The sequence below is a fragment of the Ranitomeya variabilis genome, chromosome 4, assembly GCF_051348905.1.
Source record: "Ranitomeya variabilis isolate aRanVar5 chromosome 4, aRanVar5.hap1, whole genome shotgun sequence".
In the NCBI taxonomy this organism is placed as follows: Eukaryota; Metazoa; Chordata; class Amphibia; order Anura; family Dendrobatidae; genus Ranitomeya; species Ranitomeya variabilis.
This window is the reverse complement of record NC_135235.1, coordinates 81,111,840-81,133,987: the sequence shown is the minus strand read 5'-3', so window position 1 is coordinate 81,133,987 and position 22,148 is coordinate 81,111,840. Positions and strand designations below refer to the sequence as shown.

The 22,148-nt window shown below is 42.4% G+C and overlaps 1 protein-coding gene across 2 annotated transcripts in view; it reads left to right on the top strand.

Moving 5' to 3' along the window:
* The window catches only part of PHYHIPL (phytanoyl-CoA 2-hydroxylase interacting protein like), a 158,701-nt gene that overhangs the window by 63,641 nt on the left and 72,912 nt on the right, over positions 1-22,148 (top strand). The window contains exon 1 of one of the 2 annotated variants that reach the window (XM_077258860.1): positions 15,328-15,481. The exons of the other annotated variant lie outside the window; for it this stretch is intronic. The gene's annotated coding sequence lies outside the window, so the exon portion shown is untranslated. Of the gene's footprint in view, positions 1-15,327; positions 15,482-22,148 lie in introns of those variants that run through there. 2 annotated transcript variants of the gene reach the window in all.

Genomic DNA, 22,148 nt, shown 5'->3' with positions numbered 1-22,148 from the left:
CGTGCGCACTTCCTCTGGGCTGCTACCCTATTCACCATGCCCTGCTCTCTCTGATGTAGAAGGGAAGTGCTCCAAAATGTATATCTTTACATAGAGATGTGTTTAGTGATATATAATTCCCCCACATGTGCTCAGTAGCCCCCTCCTCAAGCTGGTATATACTTAGGCCAGTGGACAATAGATTTGTGACCTCATCCCCACACACCTGGGGCTGGACACACCTCTTCTAGCAGGACATAAAAGGCACAAGACACATGTGCTCTGGCTCTTTTGCTGTGCCTGCATTGCCTGCAATGATGATGGACCCACATGGCTTAAGTATACTCTGTATCCCCTTTTCTTAATAGGCCCAGTACTATTCATTAGGGTTAGCTAGCCATAGGTGGGAGGGCTGATATTGTATGTGTGATTTGGGTAATCGGGCAGTTAATTGATTGCTGTGATATTACTGGCTATTGTGGGTTATTACTGTGTGATATTGTTGGGATATCACTGTATACTGTAGTGATATTACTGTATTAGAGTTGTATATCTGTATAATTGTATATATATATATATATATATATATATATATATATATATATATATATATATATATATTTATAGTCGCCAGCTTGGGTATAAATATATATGTATGTTATAGACTGCAGACTTGTGTGTGTGTAATAAATACCCTTTATTGTTACACTGTTTTGTCTCAGTTAGTATATAGCATAAGGAAAAGATAACGTTGAGACGTATTAAGTGGATATTAATTATTAATAGTCAAGTTTGGCAATAATAGTTATTATCGGACCTCAATAGAGGTGTAGGGAGAGTTCCTCTTTTGTTAACAATAAGGTTTCAGTATTTTGTAGGAGGAAACCCTGTCCTTTAAAGGGAACCTGTCACCCCGTTTTTTCGGTATGAGATAAAAATACTGATAAATAGGGCCTGAGCTGTGCATTGCAATAGTGTAGTTTGTGGACCCTGATTCCCCACCTATACTGCCGAAATACGTTACCAAAGTAGTCGTTTTCAATCAGGCTGGTCTGGTCAAAAGGGCGTGGTGTCTTCCCCCAGATTTTGCTTAGTTTTCCGTTGGTGGCGTAGTGGTGTGCGCATGCCCAAGGTCCCGAATCCTCTGCCAGGGGAGTGAAAAGAGCGCGATGTTCGGTATTTCATTGGTGATCGGTGGGCGCGGCCATCTTCCTTTGGCCGCGCGTGCGCAGAAGCGGCGCTCTGCTGGCCGCGGCTTCAGAAAAATGGCCACAGGATGCCGCGCGTGCGCAGATGGATATCGCGGCGGCCATTTTCCTGAAGCAGAGTTCGCATGGGCATGCGCACACCACTACGCCACCAACGGAAAACTAAGCAAAATCTGGGGGAAGACACCACGCCCTTTTGACCAGACCAGCCTGATTGACAGGCGAAAACGACTACTTTGGTAACGTATTTCGGCAGTATAGGTGGGGAATCGGGGTCCACAAACTACACTATTGCAATGCACAGCTCAGGCCCTATTTAACAGTATTTTTATCTCATACCGAAAAAACGGGGTGACAGGTTCCCTTTAACACTGATGCTCTTTCTAATCCATCTGATGAAGGTCTAAGTCACAGACTGAAACGTCACATAATTTTGGATTACATTTCTTAATAAACCACATTTTCTACTTGCTTTATAACGAGTGCCAGATTTCATATCTATGTTGTGTAAGTGTAGTCGTGCCATCTTCAAGTAATTCTAAAGGATTAGTACATTTTGGATAACTATTTTATCATATCACTTTCAGAAGTTCATTGTGGAGGCATCTCACCATAGAGATTCACCAACCCAACAATATTAAATAGTTAATATCACTGATCTGGGGCTGTCCTTTCTCATTACGAGAGGCCAGGCTCACACTGGTGATTTTTCTAAACAACACTCATTATCAAAAGTGGCCAGAAGGATCCCTAACATCCTCTTAGAGGACCGAATGAAATCAAAAAAGATTTGTGTCCAAACTTCCACGTGGTAAGATCCCAGTATGCAGAGTCAGATATTGCGTATTATCACGAAATCTCATTCTGTGCGCTAACCCAAGACTGCCGCATACTTTGCTAAGCGATTACTGAGTGGTAGCGGCTCTAATAATTTCACCGTAAACCCTTAGTAAAGTATGCAGCATTGTTCGATTAGTGCAAAGACTGAAAGAGCGTGATAAAATGTGAGATCTCACTCTATCACAGTGAAGAATGCTGCGGGGGGTTGTGGGATCCCAGGCTAGGATCCCACAACCTGAAAGCTCAGATCCCACTTATGCTAGAAATACAGGGGAGTCTTTTAGGGGAGAATTTGGGACCCTTCTGGTCAATTTTCTAATGAGTGTTATTTAGAAGACTCAACACTCTTTTAGCTTAGTATGTTAAAGAAGCACTCCCGTTATTATTCTTATTCAGTAAACCTTTGTAAATGTTAGTGTAGTGCAGTATAAGTGTTCCAACATACTCACTCATCTCCATCTTCTCTGGATTCCAGCACCACTCCGGTCAGCTTCTCAGTCAAGCATCAGACTCTTCAGATCACACTGAGCTCTATGTATGGCCGGAAGTCACTCTAACCTTATATACCTTATATAGAGCCTTGTTCTGGCGCTCCATAGGTTTACATTGGAATAGTGATGAACCCAGTGTGATCCAGCGAGTTGGAAGAACCATCATGTGAAGTGGACCAGAGCAGTACTGCAAACCCGGGGAAGATGGCGATCAGTGAGTATATTAAAAGGAACCTGTCACCAGAAATAACCCTGTTAACCTGCAGAATAACCACATATCTGCAGGTTAAGAGCGTTATTTCTGGTGACAGGTTCCCTTTAACACACACTACTCTAACATTTACACAGGTTTAGGGATTAAAAGAATATTCTGAACAGAAGTAGTGCCGTGGAGATTAAGAAATTGCTTAAGCCGCAATTTTGTTATGCCTTTATTTTGTGAGGGCATTAAAGATCACCTTGTTTCAGGTAACTTTTCAAGTATGAGATGATGTGTACATAACGAATAACATATTAACGCATTTCTGACAATTATATGATCTTTTTATCCTGCATTTTTCACCTTTCGATTCTGCTGTGATTTTCAGTTATCTCTGATCTAGTGGGTGGTGGTGACTATCGGATATAATATTTCCTATATTCAGCACAGAGTAGAGATAGGTATTCTTGCTCTCCTTTCTCTACAGCACACAGACAAAAGCCACAGCAGCAAAGTAGACATTATACAGAAGTACTGAGCTGTGTGTCTGTGAATCCAGTACTGAAGTGAAATACATTTGCTGAAGGCTGCAACTTGATCTGCTTCTGTCTATTTAGTCTGTCACTGTCCTGAGTGCTCCATCCTCCTCATCCCACCTCACTCCTACCCTTTCTATAGACTTCAATATGTTTTATAACCTAAATCATCACTGTGCTGCCAGTCCGCCTTGCTTGTAATAAGATGGATTTGAGTTGTTTTTTTCAGAGTGGATGATTAGTGTGGATTGTGCGGGAAGAAGTGGCTAATACATGCAGAAAGAAGCAGATTTCTGCTAAGATATATTACAAAGTTTCTTATATTCATTAGTATTATTGATTTATGAAAAGTTTGTTGAATTTAAAAGAGTAACCGTCTTTTTAATTCTTATCTCATAAATAAATTACAAATGTGAAAATAAGCTACTTTTTAATATATCCAATCAGAGAAATCTGCCTCTTTCTCCACCAGGACTGATCATTCATTCTCAAAAAATTTCGATTCGCAGGTAAAAGCTAATGCTCGTTCCTTCTCCTTCCCATCTACATAGAATTTTTTCAGTAGCAACGGCCATCTCCTTTTTCAGTTATGTAAAAATCTGAATTCACTTGAGTACAGATTTTACCCGGGAATTGAGAATTTCGAAGATGAATTATCAGCCCTATTGGAGAAAGAAGCAGATTTCCGTGATATTACAAAGTTTCTTATTTTCATGTGTTCTGTATAGATATAGGTGGAATTTACAGCTGCTAACTGAGTGATGGCTGGCCTGTTAGTGAGGGGTGAGTTTATGTAACTGTCGTTATAGATCTGCAAACGCGGGGCAATCTTCCTTATTGGAAGTCAGAATTTCCCAGCAGCCGGTCGGCAGTGTTCGGCTGTCGGCCATCGTATAGTCAATCCTGCCTTGTAGCAGCACATTTGTTATGTGGAAGATATAGACACCATGGTGAAATCCAGTGGACACTTCTAGAGATCAGAGCCCCCAGTGTAGATTCAGGACCCCTGGCTGTGGTGCTGTAGAAGAAGCTCCAATATTTAATATACCGACTCTTGTTTTTTTTCTTGGTACCGTAGATCCGGCCAGTTTCACTGTCTATCGCTTCCTTCCCTTAGACACCTGAAGGTACTGTATAATCCATTGTATTGTTGATGCCCTGGGCAAGAACAGTACTTACATATTGCTATTGTGTCATGAAAGTTATGATAACACATAAAGGTTGTTTATAATTGACTCATGAAAGATACTGTCGAGATCAACACGATGATTGGGACAAGTAGAGGCAGGACAGGGTGGAGTACGGATGGTGGTATGCTTCTAAATTATGTGGGTTATCTTGGCACAATGCAAGCGAATAATAGAAAACGTGGGTAAGTGAACCACAGCAAAGAAAATCAGGTGAACATTTCAACTTTGTGACCGCGGGGAAAACAAATATCAGATAATTCCTTAATGATGAGAACAAAAGGTGTGTATGGCTGTCATCTGGATTCCATTAGGGAATATACATACAGATTTGTTTTTTATAGGTGGGTAGGACCAGTTTGTAGCTCACGTGAAGGGATTTTGTCAAGACAAGCCTTCTAGACTTTTGATAGCTTTATTTTTGAAGCGTCTCAACTTTTTCTCATGATGTTTATGAGCAGATCTCATTGCAGTGAATTTTCCTTATTACTTGATCTTCCTGATGTTTAGATTGAGTTGTCTGGTCCTTATGGTCTTCCGGCTGCAGGATGCACTTCAAAGAAACTGCTTGACCCCTATATACGGTAATATCCCATTCACTATGAACGTTCTGTGCCTGACGGCATCTATTATTGATCAATCTGTTGATATAAGGACTGTGACTCTGACTGTGAAAATGGAAACCAAAGACAGAATAATTGTATGAGAAGAATTACTTAGAGTGCAGTAGGGAGAGCAGAAGAAACAGTTGGGTTTATCTAAAAAAAGAAGGATTGGAAAAACAATGAAGTAATGAAATAACCGCAATCAATGGATTTTACTGTCACGCCATTTATCAAAGAGTCATAATTAAAGAATTCCTTAACTTTATAGCAATATTGGTAGGGTTCCTTATCCTAAGACGACACAAAGTTCTGGGAAGCTTCTCAACTGGTTTACATCTTAGAAGATGCCATTTCCAATCATGTGATGATATATTAGAGTGAAGAAATCACACATTTTGGATATAATTTTGACACTTTATTTGCAGCATGTTTATACAAAGATATGTTACATAGTTAGATAGGTTGAACAAAGACCTAGGTCCATCAAGTTCAACCGTTTGGTTAGTGGGGAAAAAATATGAAAAAGCATCCTTTTGTTTTAACACATTTTTGTTTGAGAATCAGTGGTATGGTAGATATACCCTGTTGTGTTAGTTTGTATTATATTTTATTTTTATTTATTTTTTTAGAAACAGCAACATTTAGTCAGTAGGCAATGTCTAGTATTGCAGAACATCATTCTTTTTCTAGTCAACGGGACTGAGCTACTGTGTCGCATATGGTCCATGAGTAGAGGTGTTTTGGGCAAAAACAGACTATCTCTCTCAACTCAGCCCTGCATTCATATGTTTTCATTGGGGAGAGTGTAAAAAGTTGCAGTTAGGCACCTTTGGAGGTGGTATATCTACCACGATATCAAAAGGATTGGGTGTCTGAAAGTAAACTGTCCTATGTTCTCTGCTCTGACATCATTTGTGAAAGAAGAGTCAGAATGTCCCCATACACATTCGATGCTCAGCCAGTCTTATGGAAATCGGCAGGTTTAGCTGACTTAGGTTTGTAAGGCCCTTTACTCTGGACAACCCTTTTATCTACTTTGTGTTAGATTGTTCTAAGGAAATCCTTGGTCCTTCTGGATGGTGAATATCCCATTTATGCAAACTCAAATGGGAAAAGAATAGCCAGCCTGGATCTTCTCAGAGTATTCCTTGTAATTTAACGCCATAAATGTCTGGAAGCATCATCTTGTTTACCATTGTTTTATGTTGATGGCCCCCATTACATATTAGATAAAAGTAAATGACTAAACCTGCCGCTTTCAGTGGGATAGGCTGGAGAACTGATGTGTATCTAGATCTATCTATTCTTTCTCAACAGTTAAAGGGAATCTGTCAGTTGGTTCAATCCTTGTAAGTCGTCTGTATTTGCATGTAGGTCATACAAAGTTGAATAAAATGATACCTCAATATCTGCAATCTGATGTCTTATTCCAGAGAAATTCACATTTTTCTAATATGTAAATGAGCTGTTAAGGCCCCGTCACACATAGCGATTTACCAACGATCACGACCAGCGATACGACCTGGCCGTGATCGTTGGTAAGTCGTTGTGTGGTCGCTGGAGAGCTGTCACACAGACCGCTCTCTCCAGCGACCAACGATCAGGGGAACGACTTCGGCATCGTTGAAACTGTCTTCAACGATGCCGAAGTCCCCCTGCAGCACCCGGGTAACCAGGGTAAACATCGGGTTACTAAGCGCAGGGCCGCGCTTAGTAACCCGATGTTTACCCTGGTTACCAAAAAAAACAAACAGTACATACTCACCATCTGATGTCCGTCAGGTCCCTTGCCGTCTGCTTCCTGCTCTGACTGTGTGCCGCCGTACAGTGAGAGCAGAGCGCAGCGGTGACGTCACCGCTGTGCTGTAATTTCACTTTCACTTTGCGGCGCTCAGTCAGTGTGGGAAGCAGACGGCAAGGGACCTGACGGACATCAGATGGTGAGTATGTAGTGTTTTTTTTTTTTACATTTACGCTGGTAACCAGGGTAAACATCGGGTTACTAAGCGCGGCTCTGCGCTTAGTAACCCGATGTTTACCCTGGTTACCAGTGAAGACATCGCTGGATCGGTGTCACACACACCGATTCAGCGATGTCAGCGGGACCTCAACGACCAAAAAACGGCCCAGGCCATTCCGACACGACCAGCGATCTCACAGCAGGGGCCGGGTCGCTGGTACGTGTCACACATAGCGAGATCGCTACTGAGGTCGCTGTTGCGTCACAAAACTTGTGACTCAGCAGCGATCTCGCTAGCGATCTCGCTATGTGAGACGGGGCCTTTAAGATCTATGGGCCGGACATAGATCTCCCTGAGAATCTGCCTCCAGAGATTATTTTAAATGAAAGGGGCATTACCAGTGTGAAACTTGTAGTTCAGGAGAGCAGACTGTCATTATGTGTCTCACACTGGTAATTTCTCCTTTGAGTTAAAATAATCTCTGGAGGCAGATTCTCGGGGAGATCTATGTCCGGCCCATAGATCTTACCAGCTCATTTACATATTCAAAGAAATGTGGATTTCTCTGGAGTAAGACATCCGATTGCAGATATCAATATATCATTTTATTCAGCTTCCTATGACCTACATGCCCATATAGACGGCTTAGGGGGATTGATCCTACTGAGAGATTATTACCTTTAATAGATAAGGATTGGCCAGTTTTAGCAGTGGCTTTCTGTGCCCTCCTCATTGAAAGTAGATGAACGCTTGGTCATGTGTATCGGGGTCGGGAGAGATACAAATATCTCATATTTTTAACCAGCTTTAGCAAAACACAATTATAGCAATAGGAAGCCAGATATATTATACAATAAGCAATGTTATTAGAGTTTTACACAAAAACATCCAAAAAGTATATTTGCAGTAAATCTGGCAATTATTATACCAGTACAGTCAATGATTTTTTTACATTAATGAAGTTCATAGCAGGATACAGTTTAATGTTAACATTCATCAAACTAATTATTCCCATATGACAAGTAGAAACGTAATTGTCACATTTCATCTTCTTACCTCCCTTTCCCAGATTCTTAGCACTGTCCTGTTCGGGCATGTAGATACATATTAGACATGCAGTCTGCCTTATAAATGAAATATGCAAAACGTTGTACAAGTCAATAGTACAAGCAAATATAAGAAAACTTTGGAATATACCGGTATATAGAAATGTCTTTATTTTTCCACTTATTGGTACTTCTTCCCCTCTGCGCTGACTTGTATACTCATCATTCATTCCGAAAAAGCAGCTCCATCTTGATCAAAGCAAGATGGCATTCTGGTTCCTCTACACATACATATCAGCTTATTCTGAAAAGTTTCTCAAAATGACAGGAATGTTTTAGGTAAAGAGTATCTAGATAAGTAGGTACCGTATCAAATATCTATCAAATATGTATCAAATTGGAACAAAAAATTTAGTATAGGGGACATGTATCAAGGGGACTGTTAAGCAATTCATTTTTTATTTAGAGGCACTACGGTCTGACTTATAGAGGAAAGGTCAAAATGCCAAAAAAAACATCTCCTCCATGATATTCATACTGTAGGTTATATGGAAAGAACTGGCTGCACAGCAAGCGTTAATTATGGAAAAAAAAACATGGATTTAAGGTTGATAACCAAGTCCGTTAAAATTATAGTTTAGTAAGGTAATATCATATGAAGCTCAAGTCTGATTGTTGGGGATAAGGGCTCAGCTATAAACTTGATCCAGAAAATCAGTTTGTTTTCATTTGTTTAAATCTTCTATTTAATTCAAGCTCATGAACACAAACTTCATAACATGACAGTGATAATCCTGTATTAATTTGTATTTTTTTGCTAATTACTATAGAAATATTGGATGGGTCATTTAGTACATATACTGGTATTCTTGAAAAAAAGAGATTCCAGCTCACCAATCAGTTGATTCAATCCGCATGAAAGCCCGTGATCAATGCCAGTGCCCGGCGCGCAATGAATGTAGGAAAGGGAGAAGTGATCCAGCTTCCTGGCTAAATTATGTATAAAAAAAATATTTGCATTATTTATTTTGAAAAAATTAAAAAGTGACAACAAAGTGCACACCAGCAATCTAAAGGTGTGAAGTGGATTTGGGATTCTCATAACAGTGACCAGACACGTTTCAATAACTTCATGTGCTCATAAAGGAATTTTCCGGTCAAAACCAATATGAATAGACCCAGGACCGGCAGGTATGTATGAGTTATACATACCCCCGGCCAGTGGCTGTGGCCTCGTTTGCATGGAGCGAGGCAGGACCCTCTAGTCGGATGCGCCCTCTGGCCGTCCACATCACTAGACAAAGCGTGGCTTAACTCAGTACAAGTGTATGGAGCAAGGCCATGCCCACTGGCCAGGAGAATATACAGCTCTGGCAAAAATTAAGAGACCACCACATCAAAACCCTGTCATGGGCAGCCCAATCTCCAGACCTGAACCCCATTGAAAACCTCTTTAATGTTATCAAGAGTATGATGGATGGTCACAAGTCATCAAAGAAGAACTACTTACATTTTTGCACCAGAAGCAGTGTGAAAGACTGGTGGAAAGCATACCAAGACGCATGAAAGCTGTGATTAAAAATCATGGTTATTCCACAAAATATTGATTTCTGATCTCCTCCTGGGTTAAAACATTAGTATTGTTGTTTCTAAATGATTATGAACTTGTTTTCTTTCCATTGTTTGAGGTCTGAAAGCACTGTTTGTTTTTTCAATTCCTTTAAACTTGGTTTCAAACCAAGTTTAAGAGATCATGAAGCGCTCGAAACACGTCTGGTCACTGTTATGAGATTCCCAAGTCCCCACTCACACCTTTAGATTGTCGGTGTGAACTTTGATGTCACTTTTTAATTTTTTCAAAAATAAAAAAAGTAAAATTATGCATACTTTGGGCGGAGGCTGGATCGTTTCTCCCTTTACTGGTATTCTTGTACTCTTTATATTTCGATGGTTAATAAGATAAATAGATAAGTAACAAATAATACATCTTAGGTATTAAATCCTGATTGTATGCTTCATTGATTCCTATTCTTTCAGTTGATTCTTGTGGCGCTTGCAGTGAGCACATTAATCCTAGGGATCATTTACTATTTTTGGGGGGTTTGACTGATCAGACGCAATAACAGTATTCTATTCTATCAGGATATGAGATTACACTCATCAGTACATTGTAGTGTCTCATCTAATTCATATTATATACTCATCTGTACTTATATCTGCTTCCTGTTGTGTGCAGAAAAGATCTATATGATTTGTATGACCCTTATTTTTTATTACCCCAATTACCAGCCATATTAAATGCTAAGTATCTCTTCTGTAGTAAAACGAAGATTATAGCCATTTAAACTTTCAAGATTCATTAAATTATACCTATTCCTCTTTATTTCCCCAGAGGAAATTGCGTCTGAATGACGCATTGGATAAAGAAATTACATTGATCTTTATCTTTTATTATTTCGTTTGTCTATTAAATTGCTATATTCTTTCTGAATTTTCAGTGTTAACGCCAACAAAATGGATCTGTAGCCATGGGCATAGGTATTATAGAGAAAATCCGTGCAGCCGCTATTGAATTGAAGTGGAGGAGTACAACTGGGCCCACTTACCAAAATTTGCAAACAGTATCGATCTGTACAGAGGTCACTTCTGCATACACCACACAGGAGTCTCATCCTGAAGGCTCAGTGTTAGTCTAGGGTTCCTTAAAGGGGATTTCATATGAACAAAGTTAATTTTAATCAATAAATCATTGAATAATAAGTTTCACAATTGGATGTGTTTAAAAATAATGTTCCTGTGCTGAGATAATCTTATAAATGTGCCCCTGCTGTGTACAGTGTAATGGCTGTGTCTGACTGTACAGGAACATGGTCTGATCATACCACATCTCCTGGGCAGGGGAGGACCTAAAAGAGAGTATACAGACATTGCAGCACGGGATCACAGCTTATTATTTCTTTGATGTAAAACATTGTTTTAAAAACAGGCAGTGAAAAGTTTTGCCTCACAAAAAGAATCAGCTGTGATCCTGTGCTGTCCTGTCTGTATACTCTCTTTTGCTTCCTCCCCTGGCCAGGAGATGTGGTATTTGCAGACCATGTTGCTGTACGGTCAGACATGGCCACATTACATTATTATGGCAATTACCCATTTGAAAATAACATAAGAATTAAGGCACACACTATTGTGAGGGTCTAAATAAATTGTTATTTTCCCATGACAAAAAAAACACAAGAAATGCAGAACGCAGACTAAAATAGAGTCACGGTCTATGATGTTATTACTTAAATAGGTCAACGGTAAGAAATATAGAGACTGTTGTGAAATCATTGGTAAAGGACCCAGCCTTCGGAATCACAAATATAAAACAGAGTCCACAAATATAGAGAAACATTATTGTAACATAATCAACACGGTGCACATGTGAGGGAGGGCCAGGGCCGTAGTCATGGCTGAGGATACTGGGGCGTCTGTGCCCTGGCCTCCCATCACACGAAAAAAGTGTCCTTTACTTTGCATACCTGTGGCTTCACTTTCTGCACCGTCAGGGTCCCCTCTGCTCTGCTGTAGGCCCCCTCTAGACAGTGTTGCATAGATTGAGACAGTCCTTTTCAACTTCCAAATAAACAGCATTTACAACAGGTTTCACATTGCACATTTCTTCCTCTTTTCCTGCACTTCCCTCTCTGTCACAGAGCATGTACCCTGGTTGGATCATCTCACATGGTCCTCAGCGTCCTCCCTGTTTAGCTCTGCTACAATTAGACCTTCCTTAGTCTGTTTCGCCACAGACATGAGAGTATCAGCCTCCAAAGTTAGTTGCCACATGGCGAGCGACCTGCCCATCTGTACTATCTCTTGCGGTGGCACAGCGTCATCCTTATTCACACTCACTGCGTTTGGGGGAACCCTCAGCCGTTTTGCCCCGGATCTGAAGGCATCGGCACATGCGATGAGCTGCCACATTCTGGAGCCACCTGTGTACCTGCACTCTCACTGCTTCTATCTTAATCTTTTCCTGCTGCTGTTCTGGCCTACTACTGTTCAGTCCTGGTGCTGTGGATGGCTGTGCTTCTCCCTTGATCAACATTGTGTGGCCACTGCTAACATTACGGGCACTTAAGCCTGTGAGGACTGTCTGGGCACCCTGGCCCTTCTGACTAGATTCAGGAAATACTCCTAGCTTACCACAAAGCAGACCCCTCCTACATTAACTAGTTTCTAACTATGTGTACTATGTACACTATTCTAAGGTACTCCATCTAGTGGGCAAACTTCAGTACTGCACTTTCCCTACAACATCATATACATGAAGGTAATATACAGTATATAAACAGGAGCACTTGCAATGGTATAGTAAACACAACAATATGCAAACAGTTAACCGGGAGGTGTTTAAAGGGGTGGGGACATACACCAGTTTCTGCTACCCCTTACACATACATAACTTAGAAATATTGATGCATACTACTAAGAAAAAAGATAACTACAGTAGTGCTCTGGGAATCGACCGAAATGCATTGGCTATAAATAGGGATAAGACTATCTATACCTAATATGTGGAGCTCACACATTTTTTGCAGTATAAATAATTTATTTTATTACACAATGATTAAAAGACAATAACGTAGGCACACAAAGTCAAACATTAAAAAAACAGAGATAGGTGGGCAGTGAGATCAGACACTGAAATCAGCTAAACCAATAAGAAAGTATAGTAACCATAATATTTATGATTCCAGCGTTGGGGACGGATACTCAAATAGAAATATGAGCCCAATGGAATTGATGCTACACAGATGATATAAATAAACAAAGAAGAAAGTACAAATTAAGGGGTGATGACGTGGTTATAAAAATGTATAGTGGCAAAGTGGTTGAAGAGACCTCTCCTATCAAATAAAATGCACCGACGTGCGTTTCGCATCAAGTTTCATCACATTATGCAGTGTATTGTATTTAATATACTTTTTCATTGGTTTACTCTAGATCTGATTTTGGTGTATGATCTCATTGCCCACCTATCTATAATTTGACTATGTATATCTACTTTATTATCTTTAATTATTGTGTAATAAAAATAAAATATTTAACTTCCTCCTATGTTGAGGCACGTATAAGTTTTGTATAGTCATCCTTAAATTTACTGTGCATTCTGACCATTCACTCATAATATTAATATAGGTGTCTCTATACATAAGGATAGTCTGCATGCATTTATTTAATTTAGAACTTTATTCTGGTGATCTCTTAAAGGGAACCTCCCACCGAACGTTATTTACCAGTAAATATTGGGTTATTCTGCAGGTAAGTAGCATTTACACCATTTGTAGCCGACTTAAATGAGCACAGCCTCAAGGAGAAAATTAAGTTGCATTCTCTCTGTAGGCAGGGGAGCGCAGGTCAGTTTAGTGAGCAGCAAATGTAACTGCTCCCGGCACCACCCCAGTGACTGCACGCAAGCGGCTACAGGGAGAATAAAACTTCAATTTCTCCTTGCACCCAGATTTCCAATAAGCCGGCTAAACAAGGCTTAAATGCTGTTTAGCTGCAGGTTACCCCTATAACGGCATTTACATAGCATAGATAAATGAGATGTGAGTTTATTAGCCCAGTGTTATAAGACAATGTTTCAGCTTCTCTATGGAGCCATTTTTCAAGGCTGGAATCTTTGCCTTTTAATAATGTGCGCTTGTACGGCTATCTTCACATGTCCAGTAATCTTCCGTTAGAACGGATCCAGTAGCAATCCGTTGGCAAAAAAGTTGTCCAGACACAACTTTTTTTTTGTCCTTTTTTTAAAAAAACTGATTTTTGCTGGATCTGTTTTTTTAACACTAAAGTCTACGGAAAACTATGGATCGGTTTACTTGCCATCCGTTGTTGTCCCATTTGAAACGGATCCGTGTTTTGCTTACTGGATCATTCTCAAATAGCTGAACACTTGAAAATTCACAGGTCCAGTTCTATATGTTAAATATTTGTTTTTCCACCTCCAGGAAGTAAAAATATGGATCAGTTTTAAATGGGAGAACAACGGATGGCTGACTAACGGATCCGTTTTCCATAGACGTAAATGTTAAAAAAACGGATCCAGTTGAAATCAGTTTTTTAAAAACAGACAAAAAAGTTTCTGCACCACTTTTTTGCCCACCGATTGCTGCTGGATCCATTCTAACGAATGATTACTGGAAGTGGGAACTTAGCCTAAGCTGTTTGCTATACAGTTTGCGAGCTCACCCCCTGAAGCTGTCAGGATTGCTGGATACAGGCAAAGCTGCCTTTGCTTGCAGCATCGGTGAGCGGGCAGTTTGGGCCGTCATCTCATTCCTGCTGCCCCCCTGAACTGTCAATCCTCAGAAGAGCTCCTAAGGATAAGAACTTAAGCACAGCGCCCAATAATAAGCCCAACACTATAGTGACATCCCGATTCTGATATAAATATATATACACCTCAGGAATAACAATAGCAGTACCATTTCCCTGCCAGTCTCTGCTGCTGCAGTGATTCGTCACCGCTATGCTAAACATGGTGGCTAGTTACTTACTGTAGCGGTGATATCTGTGCGTTGTCTCATAACCTCCCTGTAAATGATTGCAGTTTACGGTGTATGGTTGAGTTGAGGATGTTTTTTGTGTGTGTTTTTAACATATTAATAGAATCATAGAATGTTAGAGTTGGAAGGGATCTCCAGGGTCGTTGTGTCCAACCCCCTGATCAATGCAGGACTCAGTAAACCATCTCAGACAGATGTCTGTCCAGCCTCTGTTTGAAGACTTCCATTGAAGAAGAACTCACCACGTCTCGTGGCAGCCTGTTCCACTCATTGATCATATTGCTAGAACCCCCATTTTAGATGGATAACAAATTTGGGTTAGCACTGGAGATTAGCGGACTGATTCGCAAGACCCTGGTCCTGTGTCTCTTACCTGCCAGCTTCCCTGGCGCCTCTTCTGATTAGAATTCCGAAATGATGACATCGGGAAGGAACTACAAATTAAAAGAAGCCCTAGGGATTCCGGTAGGTAGGAGGTAGTTTGCAGGACTCCTGCCGGTGGCCATGGCCTACTGACGTGGCTGGTGGACCAGAGTCCTATGAATCAATTTGCTCATCTTTAGCCAACACCACTCAGTGTATTCATATGTAGAAATTACGACACTTCTTCTTACACAATATGGCAACAAACAAGCAGAGAAATCACTGTAAAGGCAGTGCTGAAGATTAGCTGGTAACATAAAGCGAGGGTTTTTAAGAGTTGTGGCGTGATCAGCTCTGATACAGGTCACAGCAAGTCTGTGTCGTAACCAACCAAGTCTTCTGACTGCTGCGTGCTCACCGACAACTGACTCTTGGGTGTAGTGATGACTGGTGACTGCAGAGGAAACATCTCCATCTCAGCCGGACTGTGGATTCCCTGAGCGCAGAACGTAAGTGACCCTTCTTTATACTGCACCTCTTTGTAACTAGTCCATCACAAATCTACATTTTTATATCTATTCCTCAGCATGGCGTATGTCTATGTGCAGCTGAGTTTTACATACCGGGTTTCCTTTTCCCTTTATATAAATTATATCCAGCAAACACCCCAGCCTAGTGTTCATCTAAAGCTGTTGGGAAACTAATACCCCCCAGCATACCCATATAAAAGCTGCAATCTTAGCTTATATCGTAGTATGGCATTTATTGGTATTAGTTATGTTTTATAACATATTATAGTATATAGTGTTTCGTTAATGAACTAAGACATTTAAAAAAGACGGAAATTCTAACATTTTAAATTATAAAATAAATATTTTATTTTTGGATGGGTTAGATGGGATTTACTTATAGATATGTATTGGACTAATCAAAGTACTCATAAATGCACAGGAAATATGCAGTTCATGCATATTGTTTTGTAATATTATTTCTCCACGAGCTGCCACACCAATTATAAATTAAATATTATTTCACATTTTGTTTAGATTTAATAGAAAATATAAGAAGCTGTCCCACAGTATGGGTTATGTTTCATCGTTGGAGGTCCCATCACTAGGACCCGCACCAATGATGTCCCAATTATGTCTACACTTGGAATTGAGCAAAGGTTGCGCATGCACATTTCATGGTCACTCATTGTTTATGGGACTAATAGAATTGGCTCCTGTTACCTTTAACAGTCTCATAGACAAGGAAACAGCATGCATGTGCCCCATTTAAATAGGGGACACTGGACCACCGTGCTCATGACTGTGACAGTCCTAGTGAACAAAATTGAAGTCAGTGCCAAGAGAAGGGAGAAACGCTGCAGAGGAGCGATGGCAGGCAGAATGCACAGGCGTAGAATTTCCGGATGCGCCTCTGATGTCAAAGACACACTCCTAGGGGAGGAGAAATCTGGTATAATCAGGAGAGGAGGCAGTCTAATCTTCCAGGCAGCGTACGCCCCGTAGGCTGGAAGATCTAATTAACCTAAAGTGATAAAAGATGATTTTTACAGAATAAGGCATCATCCAGGAGGCATACAGGTATGACTAGTTTCAGCCGTCTTCAACCTGTATGCCCATATTATTGGCTCAAAACGCTCAAATGAGGTGACAGATGTCCTTTAATACTTAAGATTTTCTGTTTTTGTTCCACTAGGGATACTATGCAGCAGGAAACTTAATAACATAGTAAAATTCTAGGCAAGGTTCTAGATTGTATGGAAGAAACATCATTGAATGCTCTGTATTTCGTTTTTAAAGGGAACCTGTCACCACGTTTTTGGAAGATGGGATAAAAATAGCGTTAAATAGGGGCAGAGGTGGGCATTACATTAGTGTGTGTGTTATGCGTTTATTACCCACCTAAGTTGCCGAAATAACTTTGCAAAGTCTCCGTTTTCGCCTGTCAATCAGGCTGGTCAGGTCGCATGGGCGTGGTGTCTTCACCCAGATTTGGCGTAGTTTTCCGTTGGTGGCGTAGTGGTGTGCGCATGCCCAAGGTCCCGAATCCTCTTCCAGGGGATTTAAAATAGCGCGGTGTTCGTTATTGCATTGGTGATCGGTGGGCGCGGCCATCTTCCTTTGGCCGCGCGTGCGCAGAAGCGGCGCTCTGCTGGCCGCGGCTTCAGGAAAATGGCCGCCGCGATGCCGCGCGTGCGCAGATGGATATCAGGTTCCCTTTAAGTGTAGATGAGATCATATTTAAGCAAAAGGGGCCCTAGAAATGAAGATGGATTCCTGAAATATATCTCAAGTAACACTTAACATAAGATTTCTTATTTGGCTCTAACAGACCATTATTGTTTTTGTCCTGTCCATAAAATTGACATATATCCAAAAGGATCTCTGCATCATATCCATGTAATATATATCGTAAAGCTGAGCTAGTGGGAGAAGACGAGCTGCCATGATATCTCCCATAAACAGTATACTGGAATGGAAACAGTAGCAACATAGAACAGCAACATAACAGTACTGAGCTGTGTGGCTGTAAATCCAGCATTAGAGTGATTTTAAAAAGCTGCACATCTATCTTCCACAGGGAGAAAACTGATGGTAAATACAGAATACAAGTTATAGAACGGCCAGTAATAGTGGTATTCATCTTGTACACACACATAGTTATAACCATGCTCTGGATCATGATCTTATATAGCACGTGTACATTAATTTGAACGTAAAAGGTGAAAGAATGTGAAGGCTTCTTGATGTTAAATTTATGTTTGTCTAACCCCAAAATTTAGGTTAAAAGCAAACTGTCACCAGTTTTTGAGTCTCTCAACAAATGCCACCACCTAATCTGCTCCTGTACTGATTTACAAAAATGTGCACATTGTCCCTTGACTCCCCCTGTACACCCCCAAAAATAGCATTCAAATTGCTCGATGCTGTATTTAAATGATCTGCAGCGTCTGTGCCTCCTCTGCTCCTGATCCCTGTCCTCCGGCTCTGATTTATGTGGATGATGTGTCCCGTGTCATCCACATAGTGCAACGTAATCTTGCGCTTGCGCAGTAGCCTCACCTGCCCGCGCAGGCACATTTCGCCTTCCCTACTGTGGGCAGAGCAAAGGACTTCACTGTGCTCTGATAGACGTCATTCCGGCTACGGGGCCTCCAGTGACGATGTTCATGCTCGTGGCCTGTCCTACTACTGCTCAGGCATAACATTACATTGCCCTATGTGGATGATGCAGAACATGTCATCCACGTCAATCGGAGCTTTAGGGCAGCGATTAGGAGCACAGAGGATGCACAGACGCCCATCGGACCGGACCATCCTCATTTATGTACAGTGTGGGAATACACATGATATTTTTGGGGTGTACAGGAGGAGCCAGGAGACAATATACATGTTTGTGAGAGTCAGTACAGGAACAGATGAAGGTGGTGACATTTGTTGAGACTCTCATAAGCTGTTGACAAGATCCCTTTAATTATCTGGTCACAGATATGCCTCGCAGCAAGTATTTTCCATGTTCGGGGGCAGAGGAGTGTCGGAGGCACCGTAGAGATGGGTAATGACTGTGACCATGTCATCATGTAGGTAATGAGCAGATGAAGTAAAGAAGTGGCCATGTGCGAGTGCGGCCATAATCATTGCACTTTATGGGAGGAAGGAAAATCTGGAGTGTGTCAGCATCTCACAAACTACAATGGAGAAGGCCGAGTTCTTGGTGTTTTCCTTTCTGGATTGTTAATGAAAGAGAAGAAGACGTGTACTGATAGCTGGGAATTATAAAAATGAAGTCATTATCTACTAGATATTTATTTTGTGATATTCATAATTTTATTTATTATATTTTATTGCGGCCCATGGTCTGACCCTGTGGCCCTCGGACTAAAACTGCTTGTGCCTCCCTGATGTAGGCCCTATGACAGTGATTGTAAACTCAGTAAATATCATTAATACTAATACTACTTACATTCACTAGTGTTTTCTATAGGCTAATATGATTTTATCCTGTAATTAAATGTGAACATCCAGCTTGGAGCAGGATAAATGCTGCTGCACACATCAAACGCTATATAAAGGCAGAAATTACCCCCAATTACACAGCTGCGCTGGGATACTGCTGCGCTGTGTGATTTTGACTACAAGCCTGAATAACTTGTATTTACGACATCTTTACAGTAATCAGACAATGCAAAGCCACCTGTAAGATTGTATTTCCTAGGGTGTGGGTGACAAAGAGCCAGTACTCCATCATAACGCTCTTTAAAGGAAATCTATCACCAGGTCTTTGCTATCTCATCTGAAATCAAAATGATATAGGAGCAGAGATCCTGATTCCAGCAATGTATCACTTACTAGACTGCTTGCTTAAGGCTACTTTCACACTAGCGTCGTGCACTGCACGTCGCAATGCGTCGTTGTGGAGAAAAAAACGCATCCTGCAAAGTTGTCTGCAGGATGCGTTTTTTCTCCATAGACTTTTATTAGCGACGCATTGCGACGCAGTGCCACACGTCGCAACCGTCGTGCGACGGTTGCGTCGTGTTTTGGCGCACCGGCGCCACAAAAAAACGTTACATGTAACTTTTTTTGTGCGTCGGGACCGCATGCGCATGCGCGGCCGAAACTCCGCCCCCTCCTCCCCGGACCTTACAATGAAGCAGCGGAAGCGTCTTAAGACTGCTTCCGCTGCCAACGTCGGGCATTTTCTTCACAGTATGCGTCGGTACGTCGGACCGACGCTAGTGTGAAAGTAGCCTAAGCTTCATAAAATCACAGTTTTCTCTGCTGCAGATCTAGCGTTTCTCTGAATGCTGAGCTGCGTATAACCCTGCCCACACCACTGATTGACAGCTTACTGTGCATAGGCAGAAAGCTGCCAATCAGTGGTGAATTATACAGAGCTCATGAAATTTCAGGATTATATGGCAGTAGGTTTAAAAGAACTATAATGGTAGTTTTCTGCTGTTAACCCATTATCTACCAATGTCCTTTTTTTGGGATGCCTAATCTTTAGCTTCTAGCAACTAAGATTTTATAATTTTTATAATTAGGTCCAATTTTTTGTGTTGTGTTTGTAAAATGAATGTTTTCAAAATAGGAAATCATGTCATTGTCATTTTTAATTGAATATTGGGATTCCCTTTTCTGAAAAATCCGTACTTGTAAAAATTTTAATTTGGCAAGTAATGGGTTAAAACTGTGATTTTATAAAAGCTACGGCAAACATGCAGCGCCCCAGAGTCCTGGTCGTTGCAGTACTGTGGCTCCGCCACTATGGGGAGCTATGGTGCGTCCGATGGCACTGAAGGAGTTCATCTGATCAGGTATCACAGACACCAATACATTTCACAGCCGGGCCTCCGGGGGGAGCTAAGGGTGCTATTCATTAGGCCACTCCCCACCATAGTGGGTAAACTGGGGGTCAGGCAGGAAGTTAGATCAGAAAGCTGACTGGGTTGGAACCAAGCAACACCTTGTGGCAGAGGGTGTTGCAGGGGAAGATACAGTAGGGTCTCTGTCAGGGGTGGGATCCTGACAGAGGCTTGGCAACGAGAACGAACGTAACGGGACCGTGCCTGCTCCGGGTAGCGGCGGTGCCCAAGAAAGGATTAGAAGAGAGATAGATTGTGCTGAGTGAGAAACGGGATCACGCAAAAGGAGAAATACCAGTAGGAGTCGTGCTGTAAGACCGAAGCAACATCCTACTGAGGCGCACTACCGGTGGCCGGAACGCCGAGGGAGTAGAATAACATTCAGCTTCAAGCAATACTCCAAACAGCGGCAGGGCAGTCAGTCTCAGGCGGGCTGTCTAACTCAAATCACCTATGAAGTCTTGGGAGGCAATTGCGGGAGAGGGGCGTCTCTAGGGTCCCGGAAGAACTCCAGGCCTACCCGTCAAACGGGTGCCGTTCCTACCCGAACCTCAGGGAGGGACGGAAGATTAGCAGAACATCATCTAGTCGAGTTGTGAGGGAACATCAGAAACAGACACAACAGTTGTGGGGTACTTTCCGTAAGCACAGCAGGGAAGGACTACAACACATAGCGCTAGGGGGAAGGCACAGATTTCCTCCTGTGAAGAGAACTCTGGAAGTGCCATAGGACCGGCCGGACTTACGCAGCCTGGTGAACCGTATTCTGGACTGAGGACTCAGAGATCTTCAGTAAAGAGGTAAAGAGACTGCAACCTGGTGTCCTCGTTATTTACCGCGACCTGCACCCCACAACTGCACCGTTACAACACCACTTATTGCACCGGACGTCCCCCACTGACAGACAGGGCCACGGACCGGGTCTAGCCACCGTGACAACCCCAGGACTGAGACTCAGAGGCCCGGCTCCGGGTACCCCTCGGCCCTGCGGCGGTGTGGGGGCGCTCCAAAACTTGGCGTCATGAACAGGATTTACTTAAGCCTAAAGAATCAGGTCATGTGTGCCTTGGAACTGTGATTTATTGTGCTTGGACTGTACTCTATTGCAAAGACTGTGGATTGTCACTTGCCGCCAAAAGTTCGCGCCAAAAGCCGCCGCCATTGCTACGCCAGAGAAGAAGGAGGGCGTGCCATGGAGGAGACTACCAGAGTGGCGCGAGAAATGGCTACCGCCCCCTGCGCTTCTGGCTGCAAAGTGAGGACCTGCCTTCAAGCAGAGGACGACCCCCTGATTTGCAACGGCGGGAAGCCGGAGATGGAGAAGCTCGGCCCCGGAGAAATGGCGGAGTCTGATGCATGCATTGCCACCGATCAGCAGACCATGACGAAGAACAACGAGTGCCGGAACGGGGAAGGAGCAGTCCCGGTTTGCCCTCGTTCACCGGAGGCGGACCCGTGTCCCCTGCAGCCGGAGGATCCGAAGCCCCTGGAACAGATAGCGGAGCTGAGTCCACCAATCCCGACCTCGGAGCCAGCGGAGGAGGAACCACAGCGAGCGGAGCCGCGTCCGGGGACCGTATTGGAAGAGCCGCAGTCCGAGCGGCAGCCGACTCCAGCGTTCTTGTCAGCGGACCGGATCGACACCAGTGGAACCACATCAGGCGCAGGTACGACAGATATCCCTGCCCCCACGCTCGATCCCGCTCCCGCGATCGATCCTCCCCGCAGCAGTAATCCTTCGTTCACCATCGAGCGGGTGGTCCTCGGCCCCAGCGCGATCGGGAAGTTGTTGCCGCCAC